General features: G+C 43.6%; 1 protein-coding gene across 9 annotated transcripts in view; it reads right to left on the bottom strand.

The window, feature by feature from the left end:
• The window catches only part of LOC115117214 (zinc finger protein 664-like), a 440,815-nt gene that overhangs the window by 6,346 nt on the left and 406,508 nt on the right, over positions 1–27,961 (bottom strand). The gene's annotated exons all lie outside the window — the stretch shown is intronic.

Raw genomic sequence — 27,961 nt, 5'->3', positions numbered from 1 at the left:
CACGCTGTTCCTGTTCAGTCACTCCTATTCTAGGGAGGTCTGGTCTACAATATAAAACACTGTTCCTGTTTAGTCACTCCTATTCTAGGGAGGTCTGGTCTACAATATAAAACACTGTTTGTTCCTGTTTAGTCACTCCTATTCTAGGGAGGTCTGGTCTACATTATAAAACACTGTTCCTGTTTAGTCACTCCTATTCTAGGGAGGTCTGGTCTACATTATAAAACACTGTTCCTGTTTAGTCACTCCTATTCTAGGGAGGTCTGGTCTACATTATAAAACACTGTTCCTGTTTAGTCACTCCTATTCTAGGGAGGTCTGGTCTACATTATAAAACACTGTTCCTGTTTAGTCACTCCTATTCTAGGGAGGTCTGGTCTACATTATAAAACACTGTTCCTGTTTAGTCACTCCTATTCTAGGGAGGTATGGTCTACATTATAAAACACTGTTCCTGTTTAGTCACTCCTATTCTAGGGAGGTCTGGTCTACATTATAAAACACTGTTCCTGTTTAGTCACTCCTATTCTAGGGAGGTCTGGTCTACATTATAAAACACTGTTCCTGTTTAGTCACTCCTATTCTAGGGAGGTCTGGTCTACAATATAAAACACTGTTCCTGTTTAGTCACTCCTATTCTAGGGAGGTCTGGTCTACAATATAAAACACTGTTCCTGTTTAGTCACTCCTATTCTAGGAGGTCTGGTCTACAATATAAAACACTGTTCCTGTTTAGTCACTCCTATTCTAGGGAGGTCTGGTCTGGTCTACATTATAAAACACTGTTCCTGTTTAGTCACTCCTATTCTAGGGAGGTCTGGTCTACAATATAAAACACTGTTCCTGTTTAGTCACTCCTATTCTAGGGGTGTGTGGTCTGGACTACAATATAAAACACTGTTCCTGTTTAGTCACTCCTATTCTAGGGATGTCTGGTCTGGTCTACATTATAAAACACTGTTCCTGTTTAGTCACTCCTATTCTAGGGGGGTCTGGTCTGGACTACAATATAAAACACTGTTCCTGTTTAGTCACTCCTATTCTAGGGAGGTCTGGTCTACAATATAAAACACTGTTCCTGTTTAGTCACTCCTGTTCTAGGGAGGTCTGGTCTACAATATAAAACACTGTTCCTGTTTAGTCACTCCTATTCTAGGGAGGTCTGGTCTGGTCTACATTATAAAACACTGTTCCTGTTTAGTCACTCCTATTCTAGGGGGGTCTGGTCTGGACTACAATATAAAACACTGTTCCTGTTTAGTCACTCCTATTCTAGGGAGGTCTGGTCTACAATATAAAACACTGTTCCTGTTTAGTCACTCCTGTTCTAGGGAGGTCTGGTCTACAATATAAAACACTGTTCCTGTTTAGTCACTCCTATTCTAGGGAGGTCTGGTCTGGTCTACATTATAAAACACTGTTCCTGTTTAGTCACTCCTATTCTAGGGGGGTCTGGTCTACAATATAAAACACTGTTCCTGTTTAGTCACTCCTATTCTAGGGAGGTCTGGTCTACAATAAAACAGTCTACAATATAAAACACTGTCCTGTTTAGTCCTGTTCCTGTTTAGTCACTCCTATTCTAGGGAGGTCTGGTCTACATTATAAAACACTGTTCCTGTTTAGTCACTCCTATTCTAGGGAGGTCTGGTCTACATTATAAAACACTGTTCCTGTTTAGTCACTCCTATTCTAGGGAGGTCTGGTCTACATTATAAAACACTGTTCCTGTTTAGTCACTCCTATTCTAGGGAGGTCTGGTCTACATTATAAAACACTGTTCCTGTTTAGTCACTCCTATTCTAGGGAGGTCTGGTCTACATTATAAAACACTGTTCCTGTTTAGTCACTCCTATTCTAGGGAGGTCTGGTCTACAATATAAAACACTGTTCCTGTTTAGTCACTCCTATTCTAGGGAGGTCTACAATATAAAACACTGTTCCTGTTTAGTCACTCCTATTCTATTCTAGGGAGGTCTGGTCTACTAATATAAAACACTGTTCCTGTTTAGTCACTCCTATTCTAGGGAGGTCTGGTCTGGTCTACATTATAAAACACTGTTCCTGTTTAGTCACTCCTATTCTAGGGAGGTCTGGTCTACAATATAAAACACTGTTCCTGTTTAGTCACTCCTATTCTAGGGGGGTCTGGTCTGGACTACAATATAAAACACTGTTCCTGTTTAGTCACTCCTATTCTAGGGAGGTCTGGTCTGGTCTACATTATAAAACACTGTTCCTGTTTAGTCACTCCTATTCTAGGGGGGTCTGGTCTGGACTACAATATAAAACACTGTTCCTGTTTAGTCACTCCTATTCTAGGGAGGTCTGGTCTACAATATAAAACACTGTTCCTGTTTAGTCACTCCTGTTCTAGGGAGGTCTGGTCTACAATATAAAACACTGTTCCTGTTTAGTCACTCCTATTCTAGGGAGGTCTGGTCTGGTCTACATTATAAAACACTGTTCCTGTTTAGTCACTCCTATTCTAGGGGGGTCTGGTCTGGACTACAATATAAAACACTGTTCCTGTTTAGTCACTCCTATTCTAGGGAGGTCTGGTCTACATATAAAACACTGTTCCTGTTTAGTCACTCCTGTTCTAGGGAGGTCTGGTCTACAATATAAAACACTGTTCCTGTTTAGTCACTCCTATTCTAGGGAGGTCTGGTCTGGTCTACATTATAAAACACTGTTCCTGTTTAGTCACTCCTATTCTAGGGGGGTCTGGTCTGGTCTACAATATAAAACACTGTTCCTGTTTAGTCACTCCTATTCTAGGGAGGTCTGGTCTACAATAAAACACTGTTCCTGTTTAGTCACTCCTATTCTAGGGAGGTCTGGTCTACAATATAAAACACTGTTCCTGTTTAGTCACTCCTATTCTAGGGAGGTCTGGTCTACAATATAAAACACTGTTCCTGTTTAGTCACTCCTATTCTAGGGAGGTCTGGTCTGGACTACAATATAAAACACTGTTCCTGTTTAGTCACTCCTATTCTAGGGAGGTCTGGTCTGGTCTACATTATAAAACACTGTTCCTGTTTAGTCACTCCTATTCTAGGGGGGTCTGGTCTACAATATAAAACACTGTTCCTGTTTAGTCACTCCTATTCTAGGGAGGTCTGGTCTACAATATAAAACACTGTTCCTGTTTAGTCACTCCTATTCTAGGGAGGTCTGGTCTACAATATAAAACACTGTTCCTGTTTAGTCACTCCTATTCTAGGGAGGTCTGGTCTACATTATAAAACACTGTTCCTGTTTCGTCACTCCTATTCTAGGGAGGTCTGGTCTGGTCTACATTATAAAACACTGTTCCTGTTTAGTCACTCCTATTCTAGGGGGGTCTGGTCTGGTCTACAATATAAAACACTGTTCCTGTTTAGTCACTCCTATTCTAGGGAGGTCTGGTCTACAATATAAAACACTGTTCCTGTTTAGTCACTCCTATTCTAGGGAGGTCTGATCTACATTATAAAACACTGTTCCTGTTTAGTCACTCCTATTCTAGGGAGGTCTGGTCTACAATATAAAACACTGTTCCTGTTTAGTAACTCCTATTCTAGGGAGGTCTGGTCTACAATATAAATCACCGTTCCTGTTTAGTCACTCCTATTCTAGGGAGGTCTGGTCTGGTCTACAATATAAAACACTGTTCCTGTTTAGTCACTCCTATTCTAGGGAGGTCTGGTCTACTACAATATAAAACACTGTTCCTGTTTAGTCACTCCTATTCTAGGGAGGTCTGGTCTACATTATAAAACACTGTTCCTGTTTCGTCACTCCTATTCTAGGGAGGTCTGGTCTGGTCTACATTATAAAACACTGTTCCTGTTTAGTCACTCCTATTCTAGGGGGGTCTGGTCTGGTCTACAATATAAAACACTGTTCCTGTTTAGTCACTCCTATTCTAGGGAGGTCTGGTCTACAATATAAAACACTGTTCCTGTTTAGTCACTCCTATTCTAGGGAGGTCTGATCTACATTATAAAACACTGTTCCTGTTTAGTCACTCCTATTCTAGGGAGGTCTGGTCTACAATATAAAACACTGTTCCTGTTTAGTAACTCCTATTCTAGGGAGGTCTGGTCTACAATATAAATCACCGTTCCTGTTTAGTCACTCCTATTCTAGGGAGGTCTGGTCTGGTCTACAATATAAAACACTGTTCCTGTTTAGTCACTCCTATTCTAGGGAGGTCTGGTCTACTACAATATAAAACACTGTTCCTGTTTAGTCACTCCTATTCTAGGGAGGTCTGGTCTACAATATAAAACACTGTTCCTGTTTAGTCACTCCTATTCTAGGGAGGTCTGGTCTACTACAATATAAAACACTGTTCCTGTTTAGTCACTCCTATTCTAGGGGGGTCTGGTCTGGTCTACAATATAAAACACTGTTCCTGTTTAGTAACTCCTATTCTAGGGAGGTCTGGTCTACAATATAAAACACCGTTCCTGTTTAGTCACTCCTATTCTAGGGAGGTCTGGTCTGGTCTACAATATAAAACACTGTTCCTGTTTAGTCACTCCTATTCTAGGGAGGTCTGGTCTACTACAATATAAAACACTGTTCCTGTTTAGTCACTCCTATTCTAGGGAGGTCTGGTCTACAATATAAAACACTGTTCCTGTTTAGTCACTCCTATTCTAGGGAGGTCTGGTCTACTACAATATAAAACACTGTTCCTGTTTAGTCACTCCTATTCTAGGGAGGTCTGGTCTACTACAATATAAAACACTGTTCCTGTTTAGTCACTCCTATTCTAGGGAGGTCTGGTCTACTACATTATAAAACACTGTTCCTGTTTAGTCACTCCTATTCTAGGGGGTCTGGTCTGGACACAATATAAAACACTGTTCCTGTTTAGTCACTCCTATTCTAGGGAGGTCTGGTCTGGACATTATAAAACACTGTTCCTGTTTAGTCACTCCTATTCTAGGGAGGTCTGTTCCTGTCTGGTCTACAATATAAAACACTGTTCCTGTTTAGTCACTCCTATTCTAGGGAGGTCTGGTCTGGTCTACATTATAAAACACTGTTCCTGTTTAGTCACTCCTATTCTAGGGGGGTCTGGTCTGGACTACAATATAAAACACTGTTCCTGTTTAGTCACTCCTATTCTAGGGAGGTCTGGTCTGGTCTACATTATAAAACACTGTTCCTGTTTAGTCACTCCTATTCTAGGGGGTCTGGTCTGGACACAATATAAAACACTGTTCCTGTTTAGTCACTCCTATTCTAGGGGGTCTGGTCTGGACTACAATATAAAACACTGTTCCTGTTTAGTCACTCCTATTCTAGGGAGGTCTGGTCTACAATATAAAACACTGTTCCTGTCTGGTCTAAAATAAAACACTGTTCCTGTTTAGTCACTCCTATTCTAGGGAGGTCTGGTCTGGTCTACATTATAAAACACTGTTCCTGTTTAGTCACTCCTATTCTAGGGGGTCTGGTCTGGTCTACAATATAAAACACTGTTCCTGTTTAGTCACTCCTATTCTAGGGAGGTCTGGTCTGGTCTACATTATAAAACACTGTTCCTGTTTAGTCACTCCTATTCTAGGGAGGTCTGGTCTGGTCTACATTATAAAACACTGTTCCTGTTTAGTCACTCCTATTCTAGGGGGGTCTGGTCTGGACTACAATATAAAACACTGTTCCTGTTTAGTCACTCCTATTCTAGGGAGGTCTGGTCTACAATATAAAACACTGTTCCTGTTTAGTCACTCCTATTCTAGGGAGGTCTGGTCTACATTATAAAACACTGTTCCTGTTTAGTCACTCCTATTCTAGGGAGGTCTGGTCTGGTCTACATTATAAAACACTGTTCCTGTTTAGTCACTCCTATTCTAGGGGGGTCTGGTCTGGTCTACAATATAAAACACTGTTCCTGTTTAGTCACTCCTATTCTAGGGAGGTCTGGTCTGGTCTACATTATAAAACACTGTTCCTGTTTAGTCACTCCTATTCTAGGGGGGTCTGGTCTGGACTACAATATAAAACACTGTTCCTGTTTAGTCACTCCTATTCTAGGGAGGTCTGGTCTACAATATAAAACACTGTTCCTGTTTAGTCACTCCTGTTCTAGGGAGGTCTGGTCTACAATATAAAACACTGTTCCTGTTTAGTCACTCCTATTCTAGGGAGGTCTGGTCTGGTCTACATTATAAAACACTGTTCCTGTTTAGTCACTCCTATTCTAGGGGGGTCTGGTCTGGACTACAATATAAAACACTGTTCCTGTTTAGTCACTCCTATTCTAGGGAGGTCTGGTCTACAATATAAAACACTGTTCCTGTTTAGTCACTCCTGTTCTAGGGAGGTCTGGTCTACAATATAAAACACTGTTCCTGTTTAGTCACTCCTATTCTAGGGAGGTCTGGTCTGGTCTACATTATAAAACACTGTTCCTGTTTAGTCACTCCTATTCTAGGGGGGTCTGGTCTGGTCTACAATATAAAACACTGTTCCTGTTTAGTCACTCCTATTCTAGGGAGGTCTGGTCTACAATAAAACACTGTTCCTGTTTAGTCACTCCTATTCTAGGGAGGTCTGGTCTACATTATAAAACACTGTTCCTGTTTAGTCACTCCTATTCTAGGGAGGTCTGGTCTACATTATAAAACACTGTTCCTGTTTAGTCACTCCTATTCTAGGGAGGTCTGGTCTACATTATAAAACACTGTTCCTGTTTAGTCACTCCTATTCTAGGGAGGTCTGGTCTACATTATAAAACACTGTTCCTGTTTAGTCACTCCTATTCTAGGGAGGTCTGGTCTACAATATAAAACACTGTTCCTGTTTAGTCACTCCTATTCTAGGGAGGTCTGGTCTACAATATAAAACACTGTTCCTGTTTAGTCACTCCTATTCTAGGGAGGTCTGGTCTACAATATAAAACACTGTTCCTGTTTAGTCACTCCTATTCTAGGGAGGTCTGGTCTACAATATAAAACACTGTTCCTGTTTAGTCACTCCTATTCTAGGGAGGTCTGGTCTGGTCTACATTATAAAACACTGTTCCTGTTTAGTCACTCCTATTCTAGGGAGGTCTGGTCTACAATATAAAACACTGTTCCTGTTTAGTCACTCCTATTCTAGGGGTGTGTGGTCTGGACTACAATATAAAACACTGTTCCTGTTTAGTCACTCCTATTCTAGGGATGTCTGGTCTGGTCTACATTATAAAACACTGTTCCTGTTTAGTCACTCCTATTCTAGGGGGGTCTGGTCTGGACTACAATATAAAACACTGTTCCTGTTTAGTCACTCCTATTCTAGGGAGGTCTGGTCTACAATATAAAACACTGTTCCTGTTTAGTCACTCCTGTTCTAGGGAGGTCTGGTCTACAATATAAAACACTGTTCCTGTTTAGTCACTCCTATTCTAGGGAGGTCTGGTCTGGTCTACATTATAAAACACTGTTCCTGTTTAGTCACTCCTATTCTAGGGGGTCTGGTCTGGTCTACAATATAAAACACTGTTCCTGTTTAGTCACTCCTATTCTAGGGAGGTCTGGTCTACAATATAAAACACTGTTCCTGTTTAGTCACTCCTATTCTAGGGAGGTCTGGTCTACAATATAAAACACTGTTCCTGTTTAGTCACTCCTATTCTAGGGGGGTCTGGTCTGGTCTACATTATAAAACACTGTTCCTGTTTAGTCACTCCTATTCTAGGGGGTCTGGTCTGGTCACAATATAAAACACTGTTCCTGTTTAGTCACTCCTATTCTAGGGAGGTCTGGTCTACAATATAAAACACTGTTCCTGTTTAGTCACTCCTATTCTAGGGAGGTCTGGTCTACAATATAAAACACTGTTCCTGTTTAGTCACTCCTATTCTAGGGAGGTCTGGTCTGTTCCTGTTTAGTCACTCCTATTATAAAACACTGTTCCTGTTTAGTCACTCCTATTCTAGGGAGGTCTGGTCTACAATATAAAACACTGTTCCTGTTTAGTCACTCCTATTCTAGGGGGGTCTGGTCTGGTCTACAATATAAAACACTGTTCCTGTTTAGTCACTCCTATTCTAGGGAGGTCTGGTCTACAATATAAAACACTGTTCCTGTTTAGTCACTCCTATTCTAGGGAGGTCTGGTCTACAATATAAAACACTGTTCCTGTTTAGTCACTCCTATTCTAGGGAGGTCTGGTCTACAATATAAAACACTGTTCCTGTTTAGTCACTCCTATTCTAGGGAGGTCTGGTCTACATTATAAAACACTGTTCCTGTTTCGTCACTCCTATTCTAGGGAGGTCTGGTCTGGTCTACATTATAAAACACTGTTCCTGTTTAGTCACTCCTATTCTAGGGGGGTCTGGTCTGGTCTACAATATAAAACACTGTTCCTGTTTAGTCACTCCTATTCTAGGGAGGTCTGGTCTACAATATAAAACACTGTTCCTGTTTAGTCACTCCTATTCTAGGGAGGTCTGGTCTACATTATAAAACACTGTTCCTGTTTAGTCACTCCTATTCTAGGGGTCTGGTCTGGTCTACAATATAAAACACTGTTCCTGTTTAGTCACTCCTATTCTAGGGAGGTCTGGTCTACAATATAAAACACTGTTCCTGTTTAGTCACTCCTATTCTAGGGAGGTCTGGTCTGGTCTACAATATAAAACACTGTTCCTGTTTAGTCACTCCTATTCTAGGGAGGTCTGGTCTACTACAATATAAAACACTGTTCCTGTTTAGTCACTCCTATTCTAGGGAGGTCTGGTCTACATTATAAAACACTGTTCCTGTTTCGTCACTCCTATTCTAGGGAGGTCTGGTCTGGTCTACATTATAAAACACTGTTCCTGTTTAGTCACTCCTATTCTAGGGGGGTCTGGTCTGGTCTACAATATAAAACACTGTTCCTGTTTAGTCACTCCTATTCTAGGGAGGTCTGGTCTACAATATAAAACACTGTTCCTGTTTAGTCACTCCTATTCTAGGGAGGTCTGGTCTACAATATAAAACACTGTTCCTGTTTAGTCACTCCTATTCTAGGGAGGTCTGGTCTACAATATAAAACACTGTTCCTGTTTAGTAACTCCTATTCTAGGGAGGTCTGGTCTGGTCTACAATATAAAACACTGTTCCTGTTTAGTCACTCCTATTCTAGGGAGGTCTGGTCTGGTCTACAATATAAAACACTGTTCCTGTTTAGTCACTCCTATTCTAGGGAGGTCTGGTCTACTACAATATAAAACACTGTTCCTGTTTAGTCACTCCTATTCTAGGGAGGTCTGGTCTACAATATAAAACACTGTTCCTGTTTAGTCACTCCTATTCTAGGGAGGTCTGGTCTACTACAATATAAAACACTGTTCCTGTTTAGTCACTCCTATTCTAGGGAGGTCTGGTCTGGTCTACAATATAAAACACTGTTCCTGTTTAGTCACTCCTATTCTAGGGGGGTCTGGTCTGGTCTACAATATAAAACACTGTTCCTGTTTAGTCACTCCTATTCTAGGGAGGTCTGGTCTACAATATAAAACACTGTTCCTGTTTAGTCACTCCTATTCTAGGGAGGTCTGGTCTACTACAATATAAAACACTGTTCCTGTTTAGTCACTCCTATTCTAGGAGGTCTGGTCTGTTCCTGTTTACTACAATATAAAAACACTGTTCCTGTTTAGTCACTCCTATTCTAGGGGGTCTGGTCTGGTCTACAATATAAAACACTGTTCCTGTTTAGTCACTCCTATTCTAGGGAGGTCTGGTCTACAATATAAAACACTGTTCCTGTTTAGTCACTCCTATTCTAGGGAGGTCTGGTCTACATTATAAAACACTGTTCCTGTTTAGTCACTCCTATTCTAGGGAGGTCTGGTCTACAATATAAAACACTGTTCCTGTTTAGTCACTCCTATTCTAGGGAGGTCTGGTCTACAATATAAAACACTGTTCCTGTTTAGTCACTCCTATTCTAGGGAGGTCTGGTCTGGTCTACAATATAAAACACTGTTCCTGTTTAGTCACTCCTATTCTAGGGAGGTCTGGTCTACTACAATATAAAACACTGTTCCTGTTTAGTCACTCCTATTCTAGGGAGGTCTGGTCTACAAAAAAACACTGTTCCTGTTTAGTCACTCCTATTCTAGGGAGGTCTGGTCTGGTCTACATTATAAAACACTGTTCCTGTTTAGTCACTCCTATTCTAGGGGGGTCTGGTCTGGTCTACAATATAAAACACTGTTCCTGTTTAGTCACTCCTATTCTAGGGAGGTCTGGTCTACAATATAAAACACTGTTCCTGTTTAGTCACTCCTATTCTAGGGAGGTCTGATCTACATTATAAAACACTGTTCCTGTTTAGTCACTCCTATTCTAGGGAGGTCTGGTCTACAATATAAAACACTGTTCCTGTTTAGTCACTCCTATTCTAGGGAGGTCTGGTCTACAATATAAAACACTGTTCCTGTTTAGTCACTCCTATTCTAGGGAGGTCTGGTCTGGTCTACAATATAAAACACTGTTCCTGTTTAGTCACTCCTATTCTAGGGAGGTCTGGTCTACTACAATATAAAACACTGTTCCTGTTTAGTCACTCCTATTCTAGGGAGGTCTGGTCTACAATATAAAACACTGTTCCTGTTTAGTCACTCCTATTCTAGGGAGGTCTGGTCTACTACAATATAAAACACTGTTCCTGTTTAGTCACTCCTATTCTAGGGAGGTCTGGTCTGGTCTACAATATAAAACACTGTTCCTGTTTAGTCACTCCTATTCTAGGGAGGTCTGGTCTACTACAATATAAACACTGTTCCTGTTTAGTCACTCCTATTCTAGGGAGGTCTGGTCTACAATATAAAACACTGTTCCTGTTTAGTCACTCCTATTCTAGGGAGGTCTGGTCTACTACAATATAAAACACTGTTCCTGTTTAGTCACTCCTATTCTAGGGGGGTCTGGTCTGGACTACAATATAAAACACTGTTCCTGTTTAGTAACTCCTATTCTAGGGAGGTCTGGTCTACAATATAAAACACCGTTCCTGTTTAGTCACTCCTATTCTAGGGAGGTCTGGTCTGGTCTACAATATAAAACACTGTTCCTGTTTAGTCACTCCTATTCTAGGGAGGTCTGGTCTACTACAATATAAACACTGTTCCTGTTTAGTCACTCCTATTCTAGGGAGGTCTGGTCTACAATATAAAACACTGTTCCTGTTTAGTCACTCCTATTCTAGGGAGGTCTGGTCTACTACAATATAAAACACTGTTCCTGTTTAGTCACTCCTATTCTAGGGGGGTCTGGTCTGGACTACAATATAAAACACTGTTCCTGTTTAGTCACTCCTATTCTAGGGAGGTCTGGTCTGGTCTACATTATAAAACACTGTTCCTGTTTAGTCACTCCTATTCTAGGGGGGTCTGGTCTGGACTACAATATAAAACACTGTTCCTGTTTAGTCACTCCTATTCTAGGGGGGTCTGGTCTGGACTACAATATAAAACACTGTTCCTGTTTAGTCACTCCTATTCTAGGGAGGTCTGGTCTACAATATAAAACACTGTTCCTGTCTGGTCTACAATATAAAACACTGTTCCTGTTTAGTCACTCCTATTCTAGGGAGGTCTGGTCTGGTCTACATTATAAAACACTGTTCCTGTTTAGTCACTCCTATTCTAGGGGGGTCTGGTCTGGACTACAATATAAAACACTGTTCCTGTTTAGTCACTCCTATTCTAGGGAGGTCTGGTCTGGTCTACATTATAAAACACTGTTCCTGTTTAGTCACTCCTATTCTAGGGGGGTCTGGTCTGGACTACAATATAAAACACTGTTCCTGTTTAGTCACTCCTATTCTAGGGGGGTCTGGTCTGGACTACAATATAAAACACTGTTCCTGTTTAGTCACTCCTATTCTAGGGAGGTCTGGTCTACAATATAAAACACTGTTCCTGTCTGGTCTACAATATAAAACACTGTTCCTGTTTAGTCACTCCTATTCTAGGGAGGTCTGGTCTGGTCTACATTATAAAACACTGTTCCTGTTTAGTCACTCCTATTCTAGGGGGGTCTGGTCTGGACTGCAATATAAAACACTGTTCCTGTTTAGTCACTCCTATTCTAGGGGGGTCTGGTCTGGTCTACATTATAAAACACTGTTCCTGTTTAGTCACTCCTATTCTAGGGAGGTCTGGTCTGGTCTACATTATAAAACACTGTTCCTGTTTAGTCACTCCTATTCTAGGGGGGTCTGGTCTGGACTACAATATAAAACACTGTTCCTGTTTAGTCACTCCTATTCTAGGGAGGTCTGGTCTACAATATAAAACACTGTTCCTGTTTAGTCACTCCTATTCTAGGGAGGTCTGGTCTACATTATAAAACACTGTTCCTGTTTAGTCACTCCTATTCTAGGGAGGTCTGGTCTGGTCTACATTATAAAACACTGTTCCTGTTTAGTCACTCCTATTCTAGGGGGGTCTGGTCTGGTCTACAATATAAAACACTGTTCCTGTTTAGTCACTCCTATTCTAGGGAGGTCTGGTCTACAATATAAAACACTGTTCCTGTTTAGTCACTCCTATTCTCGGGAGGTCTGATCTACATTATAAAATACTGTTCCTGTTTAGTCACTCCTATTCTAGGGAGGTCTGGTCTACAATATAAAACACTGTTCCTGTTTAGTAACTCCTATTCTAGGGAGGTCTGGTCTACAATATAAAACACCGTTCCTGTTTAGTCACTCCTATTCTAGGGAGGTCTGGTCTGGTCTACAATATAAAACACTGTTCCTGTTTAGTCACTCCTATTCTAGGGAGGTCTGGTCTACTACAATATAAAACACTGTTCCTGTTTAGTCACTCCTATTCTAGGGAGGTCTGGTCTACTACAATATAAAACACTGTTCCTGTTTAGTCACTCCTATTCTAGGGAGGTCTGGTCTACTACAATATAAAACACTGTTCCTGTTTAGTCACTCCTATTCTAGGGAGGTCTGGTCTAGGGAGTCACTCCTATTCTAGGGAGGTCTGGTCTACAATATAAAACACTGTTCCTGTTTAGTCACTCCTATTCTAGGGAGGTCTGGTCTGGTCTACAATATAAAACACTGTTCCTGTTTAGTCACTCCTATTCTAGGGAGGTCTGGTCTGCATTATAAAACACTGTTCCTGTTTAGTCACTCCTATTCTAGGGAGGCCTGGTCTGGTCTACAATATAAAACACTGTTCCTGTTTAGTCACTCCTATTCTAGGAAGGTCTTGTCTGGTCTACAATATAAAACACTGTTCCTGTTTAGTCACTCCTATTCTAGGGAGGTCTGGTCTGGTCTACAATATAAAACACTGTTCCTGTTTAGTCACTCCTATTCTAGGAAGGTCTGGTCTACAATATAAAACACTGTTCCTGTTTAGTCACTCCTATTCTAGGAAGGTCTGGTCTGGACTACAATTTATGAACTGAGGGAAGGAAGAAGAGACGAGAAAGAGAAGAGAGAGAGAAGGGGGATGAGGAAAGTTTGATTGAGTTACTCAGGAGAGAGGAGGAGAGGGAGAGAGAGGAGGGGGATCAGGAAAGTTTGATTGAGTTACTCAGGAGAGAGGAGGAGAGGGAGAGAGGGGAGGGTGAGTCTCTTTTCTGATAATAAGACAAAATGCCCTAAGGCTTATCAGGATGTGTGTGTAGTGTGTGTGTGTGTGTGTGTGTGTGTGTGTGTGTGTGTGTGTGTGTGTGTGTGTGTGTGTGTGTGTGTGTGTGTTTGATGATGTGCCCCAGCAGTAGTAAATGAAGCCATTATCTGTTTTTACAAGGCAGACGTCCATTGGAGTGTAGAGGAGAGGAAGAGGGAGAGGAGTGTAGAGGAGAGGAGTGTAGAGGAGTGGAGAGGAGAGGAGGAGAGGGCTGTTACCTAGAACCAGTTCAGTGGGGTGTAGAGGAGAGGGCTGTTATCTAGTACCAGTTCAGTGGGGTGTAGAGGAGAGGGCTGTTATCTAGTATCTAGGTAACATTTTAGTAAAGCGTAGTAACATTTTAGTAAAGCGTGGTAACATTTTAGTAAAGCGTGGTAACATTTTAGTAAAGCGTGGTAACATTTTAGTAAAGCGTGGTAACATTTTAGTAAAGCGTGGTAACATTTTAGTAAAGCGTGGTAACATTTTAGTAAAGCGTGGTAACATTTTAGTAAAGCTTGGTAACATTTTAGTAAGGCTTGGTAACATTTTAGTAAAGCTTGGTAACAGCTTGGTAACATTTTAGTAAAGCTTGGTAACATTTTAGTAAAGTGTGGTAACATTTTAGTAAGGCTTGGTAACATTTTAGTAAAGCTTGGTAACATCTTGGTAACATTTTAGTAAAGCTTGGTAACATTTTAGTAAAGCTTGGTAACATTTTAGTAAGGCTTGGTAACATTTTAGTAAAGCTTGGTAACATCCTGCTTTAGAAATTGGACAAATGGAAGGATGTGTGTTTGTCGGGATAAGTGTGTGTGTGTCTCAGGGTGTGTGTGTCGGGATAAGTGTGTGTCTCTCTCAGGGTGTGTGTGTCTCTCTCAGGGTGTGTGTGTCTCTCTCAGGGTGTGTGTGTCTCTCTCAGGGTGTGTGTGTGTCTCTCTCAGGGTGTGTGTGTCTCTCAGGGTGTGTGTGTCTCTCTCAGGGTGTGTGTGTCTCTCTCAGGGTGTGTGTGTCTCTCTCAGGGTGTGTGTGTCTCTCTCAGGGTGTGTGTGTCTCTCTCAGGGTGTGTGTGTCTCTCTCAGGGTGTGTGTGTGTGTCTCTCAGGGTGTGTGTGTGTGTCTCTCAGGGTGTGTGTGTGTGTGTCTCTCAGGGTGTGTGTGTGTGTGTCTCTCAGGGTGTGTGTGTGTGTCTCTCTCAGGGTGTGTGTGTGTGTCTCTCTCAGGGTGTGTGTGTGTGTCTCTCAGGGTGTGTGTGTGTGTCTCTCAGGGTGTGTGTGTGTGTCTCTCAGGGTGTGTGTGTGTGTCTCTCAGGGTGTGTGTGTGTGTCTCTCAGGGTGTGTGTGTGTGTCTCTCAGGGTGTGTGTGTGTGTCTCTCAGGGTGTGTGTGTGTGTCTCTCAGGGTGTGTGTGTGTGTCTCTCAGGGTGTGTGTGTGTCTCTCAGGGTGTGTGTGTGTGTCTCTCAGGGTGTGTGTGTGTCTCTCAGGGTGTGTGTGTGTCTCTCAGGGTGTGTGTGTGTCTCTCTCAGGGTGTGTGTGTGTCTCTCTCAGGGTGTGTGTGTGTCTCTCTCAGGGTGTGTGTGTGTCTCTCTCAGGGTGTGTGTGTGTCTCTCTCAGGGTGTGTGTGTGTCTCTCTCAGGGTGTGTGTGTCTCTCTCAGGGTGTCTCTCTCAGGGTGTGTGTGTCTCTCTCAGGGTGTGTGTGTCTCTCTCAGGGTGTGTGTGTGTGTGTCTCTCTCAGGGTGTGTGTGTCTCTCTCAGGGTGTGTGTGTCTCTCTCAGGGTGTGTATGTCTCTCTCAGGGTGTGTGTCTCTCTCTCAGGGTGTGTGTCTCTCTCTCAGGGTGTGTGTGTCTCTCTCTCAGGGTGTGTGTGTGTGTCTCTCAGGGTGTGTGTGTGTGTCTCAGGGTGTGTGTGTGTGTCTCTCAGGGTGTGTGTGTGTGTGTCTCTCAGGGTGTGTGTGTGTGTGTCTCTCAGGGTGTGTGTGTGTGTGTGTCTCTCAGGGTGTGTGTGTGTGTCTCTCTCAGGGTGTGTGTGTGTGTCTCTCAGGGTGTGTGTGTGTGTCTCTCAGGGTGTGTGTGTGTGTGTGTGTGTGTGTGTCTTGCTATCTTTAAAGAGGAAAGTAAAACCCAGTCTCCTAAAGTGTCATTAGTGATCTAAATAAGTAGAGAGGAACACCATCTTCTCTTTTAATGAAGGGGGAGAGAAAATAGTGAGGGTGAGAGAGAGAGAGACAGAGAGATAGACAGAGATGAAGAGGAGAGAGAGGGATGAAGGAGGAGAGAGAGGAACAGTAGAGTTCACAGTAACCGTTAGAAAATGGTTTGGAACCTGAGGCCAGAAAGATCTGACAATTAGACCAGAACACACAGGGACAGGAAGTGTCTGTGTGACCAGAACACACACAGGGACAGGAAGTGTGTGTGTGACCAGAACACACACAGGGACATGAAGTGTGTGTGTGACCAGAACACACAGGGACAGGAAGTGTCTGTGTGACCAGAACACACACAGGGACAGGAAGTGTGTGTGTGACCAGAACACACACAGGGACATGAAGTGTGTGTGTGACCAGAACACACACAGGGACATGAAGTGTGTGTGTGACCAGAACACACACAGGGACATGAAGTGTGTGTGACCAGAACACACACAGGGACATGAAGTGTGTGTGTGACCAGAACACACAGGGACAGGAAGTGTCTGTGTGACCAGAACACACACAGGGACAGGAAGTGTCTGTGTGACCAGAACACACACAGGGACAGGAAGTGTGTGTGTGACCAGAACACACACAGGGACAGGAAGTGTGTGTGTGACCAGAACACACACAGGGACAGGAAGTGTGTGTGTGACCAGAACACACACAGGGACAGGAAGTGTGTGTGTGACCAGAACACACACAGGGACATGAAGTGTGTGTGTGACCAGAACACACACAGGGACATGAAGTGTGTGTGTGACCAGAACACACAGGGACAGGAAGTATGTGTGACCAGAACACACAGGGACAGGAAGTGTGTGTGTGTGACCAGAACACACAGGGACAGGAAGTGTGTGTGTGTGACAGAGAGAAAGTGACAGAAAAAGCTACCCTTCATGTCTACCTCAGACAGGTCCTCCAGACATGTAGGCAGACTCTAAACTAGCAGTCTGATCTAAAACGCTCTCTAGTTGATAGTGTCCCATCACTGCTGTGGAATAGGGAATATAATCTCTGTGTGGCTTCAGGGACCATCAGGACTGGGACAACAGTAGGACTGATTCTATTAAGATCCACACACACAGAGAGAGAGGGATGAGTTGGGTTGAAACTAGGGCTGTTATGGTGACCATATTACCGCCACACCGGAGGTCACTAGTCACGAAGACAGTCAAATTCCACGTGACCGTTTAGACACGGTAATTATGCTTCTCTGATGCTACTGATGGTCATTAGTAACCTACCAAACTAACTGCCTGGTACTCAGCACTGACAGTTTAGACACGGTAATTAGGCTTCTCTGATGCTACTGATGGTCATTAGTAACCTACCAAACTAACCGCCTGGTACTCAGCACTGTATCATCCCTTTAACCTGTTGCTCCTACCCTCTACTTTTTTGAACATTTTGTTAAAAATCGCGCAACATTTCAGCGCCCTGCTACTCATGCCAGGAATATAGTACGTTCATATGGTTAGAATGTGTGGATAGGAAACTCTCGGACGTTTTTAAAACTGGTTAAATCACGACTGTGGCTATTACATAACGTGCGTTACATCGGAAAGCGCAGGAAAACCTGATCACAGAAAATGGAAATAAATATCCTTGCGCCACTTCAAGCAAATGTTAACAGTGAGCCGAATTAGATAAGACCGAGCATTCAACTCCCACAGCATCCCCATGTTGTCGAGTATCTTGTGAATTTAATCATCTTTGATTCTTGGTTGAACCGAAAGAGGGGCACCGCTTACCTCCGGTCTCCGCCCAGATCATTCCGGAAGAGCTCTCTCCTGAAATTTTTTCCAAGACGACAGCTCATGATATTTACATCGCCTACGGATGATTTTTATCGCTTATTAACGTTTACTAATACCTAAAGTAGCATTACAAACGTATTTCGAAGTGTTTTGTGAAAGTTTATCGTCTACTTTTTGAATTTTAAAAAATGACGTTACGTTGTGAAATCGCTGTTTTTTTCGTTTATCACACAGTCTACATATAACGATATCTTGGCTTTATATGGCCCGATTTAATCGAAATAAAGACCCAATAGTGTTTATGGGACATCTAGGAGTGCCAACAAAGAAGATGGTGAAAGGTAATGACTGTTTTCTATTTTATTGTGCGGTTTGTGTAACGCCGAAATGCTAATTATTTTGTTTACGTCCCCTGCTGTGCTTTTCTGTTGTAGTGTATTGGTGCATGCTATCAGATAATAGCTTCTCATGCTGTCGCCGAAAAGCATTTTAAAAATCTGACTTGTTGCCTGGATTCACAACGAGTGTAGCTTTAATTTGATACCCTGCATGTGTATTTTAATGAACTTTTGAGTTTTAACTAATACTATTAGCATTTAGCGTAGCACATTTGCATTTCCAGAGCTCTAGTTGGGACGCAAGCGTCCCAACTAGAGGCAAGAGGTTAAATCACTCTGACATCAATGTAAATGTATTAAAACATCTCATCAAAACACTTCATGAGAGCCCATGAGCTCATGTTGCGCAACATTTCTATAGGCTATGTAACTGCGTGAGAAAACAGAGTGATGGCCTCTGTTAAAAAGAGGAGGATCCCATCAGCTTTCTATAGGCTAGGTCTATTATATTTATAAACTTAAATATTAACTCCTAATATTAAGCACATTACTTCTCTTTACAACAGGAGTCTGGCCAATCTGTCTGGCATGAGGATGAACCACGGGGAAAAGCGTCCTCCATTTTGCTATTTAAGTGCAAGACAGGTGCATGATAAAAGTCCATTCTACATCAACACTAAATGTCACATATATTATTTGCACAGAATAGGTCACATGTTGTACTATTGGGGACAGTAGATTTACTTAAAATTCAGTGGAAATCGTGTCTGCTAAATGAACTAGTGTACCCCACAGCCGGGTCAGAACCTGCTAAATGAACTAGTGTCGCTCATAGCATTGCGGCCGGGTCAGAATCCGCTAAATGAACTAGTGTAACCCACAGCCGGGTCAGAACCTGCTAACGGCCGGGTCAGAACCTGCTAAATGAACTAGTGTAACCCACAGCCATACGGCCGGGTCAGTACCTGCTAAATGAACTAGTGTAACCCACAGCCATACGGCCGGATCAGAACCTGCTAAATGAACTAGTGTAACCCACAGCCATACGGCCGGGTCAGAACCTGCAAAATGAACTAGTGTAACCCACAGCCGGGTCAGAACCTGCTAAATGAACTAGTGTAACCCACAGCCATACGGCCGGGTCAGAACCTGCAAATGAACTAGTGTAACCCACAGCCATACGGCCGGGTCAGAACCTGCTAAATGAACTAGTGTAACCCACAGCCATACGGCCGGATCAGAACCTGCTAAATGAACTAGCGTAACCCACAGCCATACGGCCGGGTCAGAACCTGCTAAATGAACTAGCGTAACCCACAGCCATACGGCCGGGTCAGAACCTGCTAAATGAACTAGTGTAACCCACAGCCGGGTCAGAACCTGCTAAATGAACTAGTGTAACCCACAGCCATACGGCCGGGTCAGAACCTGCTAAATGAACTAGCGTAACCCACAGCCATACGGCCGGGTCAGAACCTGCTAAATGAACTAGTGTAACCCACAGCCATACGGCCGGATCAGAACCTGCTAAATGAACTAGCGTAACCCACAGCCATACGGCCGGGTCAGAACCTGCTAAATGAACTAGCGTAACCCACAGCCATACGGCCGGGTCAGAACCTGCTAAATGAACTAGTGTAACCCACAGCCGGGTCAGAACCTGCTAAATGAACTAGTGTAACCCACAGCCATACGGCCGGGTCAGAACCTGCTAAATGAACTAGCGTAACCCACAGCCATACGGCCGGGTCAGAACCTGCTAAATGAACTAGCGTAACCCACAGCCATACGGCCGGGTCAGAACCTGCTAAATGAACTAGTGTAACCCACAGCCATACGGCCGGGTCAGAACCTGCTAAATGAACTAGTGTAACCCACAGCCATACGGCCGGGTCAGAACCTGCTAAATGAACTAGTGTAACCCACAGCCATACGGCCGGGTCAGAACCTGCTAAATGAACTAGTGTAACCCACAGCCGGGTCAGAACCTGCTAAATGAACTAGTGTAACCCACAGCCATACGATCAAAACCATTCTGTTCTTCTGAAATAGACTACATTTTCTTCATGTTTCTTCATGCCTGTCTAAAATAAATAACGGGTTTATTGTGAAGGTGTGGGCTAGATTACATGGATTTACTGTGAAGGTGTAAATTATATCACATGGATTTATTGTGAAGGTGTAAATTATTTCGAATGGATTTACTGTGAAGGTGTAGGCTATATCACATGGATTTATTGTGAAGGTGTAGGCTATATCACATAGATTTACTGTGAAGGTGAAGGCTATATCACATGGATTTACTGTGAAGGTGTAAATTATATCACATGGATTTACTGTGAAGGTGAAGGCTATATCACATGGATGTACTGTGAAGGTGTAGATTATATCACATGGATTTACTGTGAAGGCTATATTACATGGATTTACTGTGAAGGTGTAAATTATATCACATGGATTTACTGTGAAGGCTATATTACATGGATTTACTGTGAAGGTGTAAATTATATCACATGGATTTACTGTGAAGGTGTAGACTATATCACATGGATTTACTGTGAAGGTGAAGGCTATATTACATGGATTTACCTGTGAAGGTGTAGGCTATATCATATGGATTTACTGTGAAGGTGTAGATTATATCACATGGATTTACTGTGAAGGTGTAGATTATATCACATGGATTTACTGTGAAGGTGTAGATTATATCACATGGATTTACTGTGAAGGTGTAGACTATATCACATGGATTTACTGTGAAGGTGAAGGCTATATTACATGGATTTACTGTGAAGGTGTAAATTATATCACATGGATTTACTGTGAAGGTGTAGATTATATCACATGGATTTACTGTGAAGGTGTAGATTATATCACATGGATTTACTGTGAAGGTATAGGCTATATCACATGGATTTATTGTGAAGGTGTAGGCTATATCACATGGATTTACTGTGAAGGTGAAGGCTATATTACATGGATTTACTGTGAAGGTGTAGATTATATCACATGGATTTACTGTGAAGGTAAAGATTATATCACATGGATTTACTGTGAAGGTATAGGCTATATCACATGGATTTATTGTGAAGGTGTAGGCTATATCACATGGATTTACTGTGAAGGTGTAGGCTATATTACATGGATTTACTGTGAAGGTGTGGCTATATAACATTGATTTACTGTGAAGGTAGATGTTCCAAAAGGATCAGTGGCTTTGTGTGGAAGCCAGGAGACGCTAAGCGTGTACGTGTTCATTAACGGGCGATTGCCGTGAGGCCGGCAGGTATTTGCTTCAGCGGCTGACAGAATGTCACAGCCCGAGTTGAAACTAGTTTGTCCGCTGCGAGTGACGCTGGAGGAATTCTTCAGATATTCAAGGTTGCGATCGAAAGACGGCCAGTGAAATCATTTAGTTACTGATACCTGCTTCATCATTGGGTTCCCATTCTGACGGTCCCTAAACACACTACCGTAATAGACTCTAAAATCCCCCTGTCTGTCTGTGGACCAAAAGCACATCTCTCCTGCGAGGTTGGGAGAGACCGCACACACACACAACCGTAACACACACACACACACACACACACACAGCAGAGCAGAGCCAACCCCTCCAGCCAATTTAAAAGTGAAGGGGATCAGGTCCACATAGAGAGGTAGTTTAAAAAAACTGTGAGAGGCAGGATTAGATGGTGTGTGTCTCTAGGTGTGTGTGGTGAATGATTAGATGGTGTGTCTCTCTAGGTGTGTGTGGTGAAAGATTAGATGGTGTGTGTCTCTAGGTGTGTGTGGTGAATGATTAGATGGTGTGTCTCTCTAGGTGTGTCCACTGGCTTCCAGTTGAAGCTCGCATCCGCTACAAGACCATGGTGCTTGCCTACGGAGCTGTGAGGGGAACGGCACCTCAGTACCTCCAGGCTCTGATCAGGCCCTACACCCAAACAAGGGCACTGCGTTCATCCACCTCTGGCCTACTCGCCTCCCTACCACTGAGGAAGTACAGTTCCCGCTCAGCCCAGTCAAAACTGTTCGCTGCTCTGGCCCCCCAATGGTGGAACAAACTCCCTCACGACGCCAGGACAGCGGAGTCAATCACCACCTTCCGGAGACACCTGAAACCCCACCTCTTTAAGGAATACCTAGGATAGGATAAAGTAATCCTTCTCACCCCCCTTAAAAGACCTAGATGCACTATTGTAAAGTGGCTGTTCCACTGGATGTCATAAGGTGAAAGCACCAATCTGTCGCTCTGGATAAGAGCGTCTGCTAAATGACTTAAATGTAATGTAAATGTGTGTGTGGTGAAAGATTAGATGGTGTGTGTCTCTCTCTAGGTGTGTGTGTGGTGAAGGATTAGATGGTGTGTCTCTCTAGGTGTGTGTGGTGAAGGATTAGATGGTGTGTGTCTCTCTAGGTGTGTGTGGTGAAGGATTAGATGGTGTGTCTCTCTAGGTGTGTGTGGTGAAGGATTAGATGGTGTGTGTCTCTCTCTAGGTGTGTGTGGTGAAGGATTAGATGGTGTGTCTCTCTCTAGGTGTGTGTGGTGAAGGATTAGATGGTGTGTATCTCTCTAGGTGTGTGTGGTGAAGGATTAGATGGTGTGTCTCTCTAGGTGTGTGTGGTGAAGGATTAGATGGTGTGTCTCTCTCTAGGTGTGTGTGGTGAAGGATTAGATGGTGTGTCTCTCTAGGTGTGTGTGTGGTGAAGGATTAGATGGTGTGTCTCTCTAGGTGTGTGTGGTGAAGGATTAGATGGTGTGTGTCTCTCTCTAGGTGTGTGTGGTGAAGGATTAGATGGTGTGTGTCTCTCTCTAGGTGTGTGTGGTGAAGGATTAGATGGTGTGTGTCTCTCTCTAGGTGTGTGTGGTGAAGGATTAGATGGTGTGTGTCTCTCTAGGTGTGTGTGGTGAAGGATTAGATGGTGTGTGTCTCTAGGTGTGTGTGGTGAAGGATTAGATGGTGTGTGTCTCTCTAGGTGTGTGTGTGGTGAAGGATTAGATGGTGTGTCTCTCTAGGTGTGTGTGGTGAATGATTAGATGGTGTGTGTCTCTCTAGGTGTGTGTGTGGTGAAGGATTAGATGGTGTGTCTCTCTAGGTGTGTGTGGTGAAGGATTAGATGGTGTGTCTCTCTAGGTGTGTGTGGTGAAGGATTAGATGGTGTGTCTCTCTAGGTGTGTGTGGTGAAGGATTAGATGGTGTGTCTCTGTGGTGAGGTGTGTGTGGTGAAGGATTAGATGGTGTGTGTCTCTCTAGGTGTGTGTGGTGAAGGATTAAGGATTAGATGGTGTGTGTCTCTCTAGGTGTGTGTGGTGAAGGATTAGATGGTGTGTCTCTCTAGGTGTGTGTGGTGAAGGATTAGATGGTGTGTCTCTCTAGGTGTGTGTGGTGAAGGATTAGATGGTGTGTCTCTCTCTAGGTGTGTGTGGTGAAGGATTAGATGGTGTGTCTCTCTCTAGGTGTGTGTGGTGAAGGATTAGATGGTGTGTGTCTCTCTAGGTGTGTGTGGTGAAGGATTAGATGGTGTGTCTCTCTAGGTGTGTGTGGTGAAGGATTAGATGGTGTGTGTCTCTCTAGGTGTGTGTGGTGAAGGATTAGATGGTGTGTGTCTCTCTAGGTGTGTGTGGTGAAGGATTAGATGGTGTGTGTCTCTAGGTGTGTGTGGTGAAGGATTAGATGGTGTGTGTCTCTCTAGGTGTGTGTGGTGAAGGATTAGATGGTGTGTGTCTCTCTAGGTGTGTGTGGTGAAGGATTAGATGGTGTGTGTCTCTCTGAAGGAGGTGGTGTGTGGTTAGAAGGATTAGATGGTGTGTCTCTCTAGGTGTGTGTGGTGAAGGATGGTGTGTCTCTCTAGGTGTGTGTGGTGAAGGATTAGATGGTGTGTGTCTCTCTAGGTGGTGTGGTGTTAGATGGTGTGTGTCTCTCTAGGTGTGTGTGGTGAAGGATTAGATGGTGTGTGTCTCTCTCAGGTGTGTGTGGTGAAGGATTAGATGGTGTGTCTAGGTGTGTGTGGTGAAGGATTAGATGGTGTGTCTCTCTAGGTGTGTGTGGTGAAGGATTAGATGGTGTGTCTCTCTAGGTGTGTGTGGTGAAGGATTAGATGGTGTGTCTCTCTAGGTCTCTCTAGGTGTGTGTGGTGAAGGATTAGATGGTGTGTGTCTCTAGGTGTGTGTGGTGTGAAGGATTAGATGGTGTGTGTCTCTCTAGGTGTGTGTGGTGAAGGATTAGATGGTGTGTCTCTCTCTGTGTGTGGTGAAGGATTAGATGGTGTCTCTCTCTCTAGGTGTGTGTGGTGAAGGATTAGATGGTGTCTCTCTCTCTAGGTGTGTGTGGTGAAGGATTAGATGGTGTGTGTCTCTAGGTGTGTGTGTGGTGAAGGATTAGATGGTGTGTGTCTCTCTAGGTGTGTGTGGTGAAGGATTAGATGGTGTGTCTCTCTAGGTGTGTGTGGTGAATGATTAGATGGTGTGTCTCTCTAGGTGTGTGTGGTGAATGATTAGATGGTGTGTGTCTCTAGGTGTGTGTGTGGTGAAGGATTAGATGGTGTGTATCTAGGTGTGTGTGGTGAAGGATTAGATGGTGTGTCTCTAGGTGTGTGTGGTGAATGATTAGATGGTGTGTCTCTCTCTAGGTGTTTGTGGTGAAGGATTAGATGGTGTGTCTCTAGGTGTGTGTGGTGAAGGATTAGATGGTGTGTGTCTCTCTAGGTGTGTGTGGTGAAGGATTAGATGGTGTTTCTCTACAGGTATCCCCTGTAGAGTTAAGAACAAATTCTTATTTTCAATGACGGCCTAGGAACAGTGGGTTAACTGCCTGTTCAGGGGCAGAACGACAGATTTGTACCTTGTCAGCTCGGGGGTTTGAACTTGCAACCTTCCAGTTACTAGTCCAACACTCTAACCACTAGGCTACCCTGCCGCCCCGTCTGTACCGGTACCCCCTGTATATAGTCTCCACATTGACTCTGTACCGGTACCCCCTGTATATAGCCTCCACATTGACTCTGTACCGGTACCCCCTGTATATAGCCTCCACATTGACTCTGTACCTGTACCCCTGTATATAGCCTCCACATTGACTCTGTACCGGTACCCCCTGTATATAGCCTCCACATTGACTCTGTACCGGTACCCCTGTATATAGCCTCCACATTGACTCTGTACCGGTACCCCCTGTATATAGCCTCCACATTGACTCTGTACCGGTACCCCTGTATATAGCCTCCACATTGACTCTGTACCGGTACCCCCTGTATATAGCCTCCACATTGACTCTGTACCGGTACCCCTGTATATAGCCTCCACATTGACTCTGTACCGGTACCCCCTGTATATAGTCTCCACATTGACTCTGTACCGGTACCCCCTGTATATAGCCTCCACATTGACTCTGTACCGGTACCCCTGTATATAGCCTCCACATTGACTCTGTACCGGTACCCCCTGTATATAGCCTCCACATTGACTCTGTACTGGTACCCCCTGTATATAGCCTCCACATTGACTCTGTACCGGTACCCCTGTATATAGCCTCCACATTGACTCTGTACCTGTACCCCCTGTATATAGCCTCCACATTGACTCTGTACCGGTACACCCCCCCTGTATATAGCCTCCACATTGACTCTGTACCTGGTACCCCCTGTATATAGCCTCCACATTGACTCTGTACCTGTACCCCTGTATATAGCCTCCACATTGACTCTGTACCTGTACCCCCTGTATATAGCCTCCACATTGACTCTGTACCGGTACCCCCTGTATATAGCCTCCACATTGACTCTGTACCGGTACCCCCTGTATATAGCCTCCACATTGACTCTGTACCGGTACCCCCTGTATATAGCCTCCACATTGACTCTGTACCGGTACCCCCTGTATATAGCCTCCACATTGACTCTGTACCTGTACCCCCTGTATATAGCCTCCACATTGACTCTGTACCGGTACCCCCTGTATATAGCCTCCACATTGACTCTGTACCTGGTACCCCCTGTATATAGCCTCCACATTGACTCTGTACCTGTACCCCCTGTATATAGCCTCCACATTGACTCTGTACCTGTACCCCCTGTATATAGCCTCCACATTGACTCTGTACCGGTACCCCCACATGTATATAGCCTCCACATTGACTCTGTACCGGTACCCCCTGTATATAGCCTCCACATTGACTCTGTACCGGTACACCCTGTATATAGCCTCCACATTGACTCTGTACCGGTACCTCCTGTATATAGCCTCCACATTGACTCTGTACCGGTACCCCCTGTATATAGCCTCCACATTGACTCTGTACCGGTACCCCCTGTATATAGCCTCCACATTGACTCTGTACCGGTACCCCCTGTATATAGCCTCCACATTGACTCTGTACCGGTACCCCCTGTATATAGCCTCCACATTGACTCTGTACCGGTACCCCCTGTATATAGCCTCCACATTGACTCTGTACCTGTACCCACTGTATATAGCCTCCACATTGACTCTGTACCGGTACCCCCTGTATATAGCCTCCACATTGTCTCTGTACCTGTACCCCCTGTATATAGCCTTCACATTGACTCTGTACCTGTACCCCCTGTATATATCCTCCACATTGACTCTGTACCGGTACCCCCTGTATATAGCCTCCACATTGTCTCTGTACCTGTACCCCCTGTATATAGCCTTCACATTGACTCTGTACCTGTACCCCCTGTATATATCCTCCACATTGACTCTGTACCGGTACCCCCTGTATATAGCCTCCACATTGACTCTGTACTGGTACCCCTGTATATAGCCTTCACATTGACTCTGTACCTGTACCCCCTGTATATAGCCTCCACATTGACTCTGTACCGGTACCCCTGTATATAGCCTCCACATTGACTCTGTACCGGTACCCCCTGTATATAGCCTCCACATTGACTCTGTACTGGTACCCCTGTATATAGTCTCCACATTGACTCTGTACCGGTACCCCTGTATATAGCCTCCTCCACATTGACTCTGTACCGGTACCCCTGTATATAGCTTCCACATTGACTCTGTACCGGTACCCCTGTATATAGCCTCCACATTGACTCTGTACCGGAAGTACCCCTGTATATAGCCTCCACATTGACTCTGTACCGGTACCCCTGTATATAGTCTCCACATTGACTCTGTACCGGTACCCCCTGTATATAACCTCCACATTGACTCTGTACCTGTACCCCCTGTATATAGCCTCCACATTGACTCTGTACCGGTACCCCCTGTATATAGCCTCCACATTGTTATTTACTGCTGCTATTTAAATAATTTGTTAGTCATCTCTTAATTTGATTTACATCTATATATTTTGGGGTATTTTCTTAAAACTGCATTGTTGGTTAAGGGCTTGTCAGCATTTCACTGTAAGGTGTTATATTTGGCGCATGTGACAAATAACATTTGATTTGTATACTATATTCTACACTATCTATTCTATACTATCTATTACATCTTCACCGCTCTGTCTCTGCTCATCCATATATTTATATATTCTATACTATCTATTACATCTTCACCGCTCTGTCTCTGCTCATCCATATATTTATATATTCTATACTATCTATTCTATACTATCTATTACATCTTCACCGCTCTGTCTCTGCTCATCCATATATTTATATATTCTATACTATCTATTCTATACTATCTATTACATCTTCACCGCTCTGTCTCTGCTCATCCATATATTTATATATTCTTATTCCTTTACTGGATTATGTGTATTAGGTCTGGTTGTGGAATTTGTTATATTACTTGTTAGATAGATACTGCTGTACAGTCGGAACTAGGAAGTGAAACAATGTGCAGTTTGAGCTACAATCACAATAACATCTGCTAACCATGTGCAGTTTGACCAATAGGAATCTGAAAACCATGTGTATTTGACCAATCAGGATCTGAAACAGGGCATGTGCAGTTTGACCAATCAGGATCTGAAAACCATGTGTATGTGACCAATAACATCTGATAACCATGTGTATTTGACCAACTAACATCTGCAGTTTGAACTCCAGGAAGTGAAACAGGGCATGT

Source organism: Oncorhynchus nerka, linkage group LG15 (assembly GCF_034236695.1).
Source record: "Oncorhynchus nerka isolate Pitt River linkage group LG15, Oner_Uvic_2.0, whole genome shotgun sequence".
Lineage (NCBI taxonomy): Eukaryota > Metazoa > Chordata > Actinopteri > Salmoniformes > Salmonidae > Oncorhynchus > Oncorhynchus nerka.
The sequence above is the reverse complement of the archived record's forward strand: the minus strand, read 5'-3'. Positions and strand labels throughout refer to the sequence as shown.